Here is a 2,288-nt window from a genome sequence, read left to right as displayed (position 1 = left end):
GAAATTGATCCGGAGAATGCAACATCTCCTGAGCCCAATGAACTCCCCATTCCTGATCTTACCCATTCTCTTTAATTTCTATCATTTACTTTTATGAGCAATTTCCCCATTCCCATTTAAGATTCTGCACTTTACTTTCCGTCATCTACGTTCAGCTCTTTATTTCTAGCATTTACTTTTCTGTTATTTACTTTCCCGCCATTTAATTTTCTGCAATTCTCAACTCAAATTCTGATTAGCTCAATTAGAACATTCCTCTAATTAAAGTTGCTTGATCAATCAATCCCTGTGGGATTCGACCTTACTCTATTGTGAGTTTTTACTTGACGAAAAATTCGGTACACTTGCCGAAGGAAATTTGTTATAAGACAAGTTTTCCATGCATCAAGTTTATGGCGCCGTTGCCGGGGATTGATTGTGCATCAACAATGATTAAACTGGAAGATAACTAGATTGAGCATTTTTGTTTTGTTTGATTTAATTTTCTGTTTGAGTAATTTACTTTCTGTTTTAATTAATTTCTTCCCTTTCCCCTACTTTTTCTTTGTTATTTACAATTCATTTCACTAACCCACTAACTGTTTGATATATTGCATCACTCACACTAACAGTAATTCTGACAGAAATACTTTCTGCATCTATTTTCCTTGCTTGTACTTGTTGGTTGTATGACAGGGAGAAGAAGCGGGGCTTCAACTTCCTTTGATTCTGAACCTGAGAGGACCTTCTTGAGATTAAGAAGGGAAGCAAGAGGAAGAGGAGGAATACTTTGAACCAAACATGGAAGAAAACATGGAAAACCATCATGAAGAAGAGACTCACAACCATGGCGGAAGAGGTCGAGCAAATCATGCTGGGGAGGATAGAAGAGTTTTAGGTTCTTACATCAATCCAAACCCAGGAAACTATGGAAGTAGCATTCAAAAGCCAACCGTCCACGCCAACAATTTTGAACTGAAGCCACAGCTCATCACCCTTGTTCAGAACAACTGTTCGTTCGGAGGGAGTGTCCAAGAGGACCCCAATCAACATCTAACCACCTTTCTGAGAATATGTGACACAGTGAAGTCTAATGGTGTTCATCCTGACGCCTATAGACTGCTCTTATTTCCATTCTCACTCAAGGATAAGGCAGCCAAGTGGCTGGAGTCTTTCCCGAAGGAGAGCTTGACAACTTGGGAAGATGTAGTGAACAAATTCTTAGCAAGATTCTACCCCCCTCAACGAATCGATAGGCAGAGAGCTGAGGTTCAAACTTTCAGGCAACAAGATGGTGAGACTCTGTATGAAGCATGGGAGAGGTTTAAGGACCTGACAAGGAGGTGTCCACCTGACATGTTCAACGAATGGGTGAAGCTACACATTTTCTATGAAGGGCTCTCTTATGAGTCAAAGAAGGCCGTAGACCATTCATCCGGAGGATCTTTGAACAAGAAGAAGACCATTGAGGAGGCCATAGATGTCATTGAAACTGTAGCAGAGAATGACTACTTCTATGCTTCCGAAAGAGGAAACACGAGAGGAGTGACGGAGCTAAACAATGTAGATGCTCTGGCTGACCTCACCAAGAAGATGGAGAGGAACCAAGTAGCAGCAATCTCCACTTCATCAACAACCCAAGAAGGAGTGAATGAAGAAGCAGAAGGTAGTCAGGAGCAAGCTAACTACATTGGGAATTCACCTAGGCAAAACCATGATCCATACTCCAAGACCTACAACCCTGGATGGAGGAATCACCCAAACTTTGGGTGGGTGGGAAAATTAACAAGACCAAAGCCTTGATCAAAGACGCCCAAATCCCAACAATGCAAGCCACCAACATTTCACATCTAGACCATATCAACACCCCAAGAACAACACCTCTCCACATCCACATCAAAACCAAAATAACTTACCTCATCCTTCCACCTCTAATCACGATCTACAATCATTTGATGACAGACTCTCAAGGATTGAGAATCTACTTGAAGGCATAGGCAAAGAGATTCAAGATAGTAAAATGTTCCGCGAAGAAGTGATGTCCAATATGCAGAATCAGAATGCTGCCATCAAGAAACTTGAGACACAAATTGGCTACTTATTCAAGCAAATTTCCAGCCACAACCTTTGCAGCAATACTAGCTCAACACAAAGGAAGGAGTGTCAGGCTATCACCCTTCGGAGTGGGAAGGAACTGAAGGAAACCCCCCAGAAACCACAAGAAAAGGACTCAGATAAAGAGGAAGAAGAGCAGGATGGAGCTCAAGTTCCTAATCTGAGTTCACAAAAAGGGGAAGGAGTACTGAAGC

At 41.8% G+C, this 2,288-nt stretch overlaps 1 non-coding gene across 1 annotated transcript; it reads right to left on the bottom strand.

Moving 5' to 3' along the window:
* Positions 1–1,233: 1,233 nt before the first annotated feature.
* On the bottom strand, positions 1,234–1,337 carry LOC148564698 (small nucleolar RNA R71). The gene has a single exon (XR_015884066.1). It is a non-coding gene; the product is annotated as a small nucleolar RNA R71 (small nucleolar RNA).
* Between the last annotated feature and the right edge of the window lie 951 nt (positions 1,338–2,288).

This window comes from Arachis ipaensis, chromosome B5 (assembly GCF_059453495.1).
Source record: "Arachis ipaensis isolate K30076 ecotype BB chromosome B5, ASM5945349v1, whole genome shotgun sequence".
In the NCBI taxonomy this organism is placed as follows: domain Eukaryota; kingdom Viridiplantae; phylum Streptophyta; class Magnoliopsida; order Fabales; family Fabaceae; genus Arachis; species Arachis ipaensis.
Note: the sequence above shows the minus strand (reverse complement) of the source record. Positions and strands in the feature narration are given on the sequence as shown.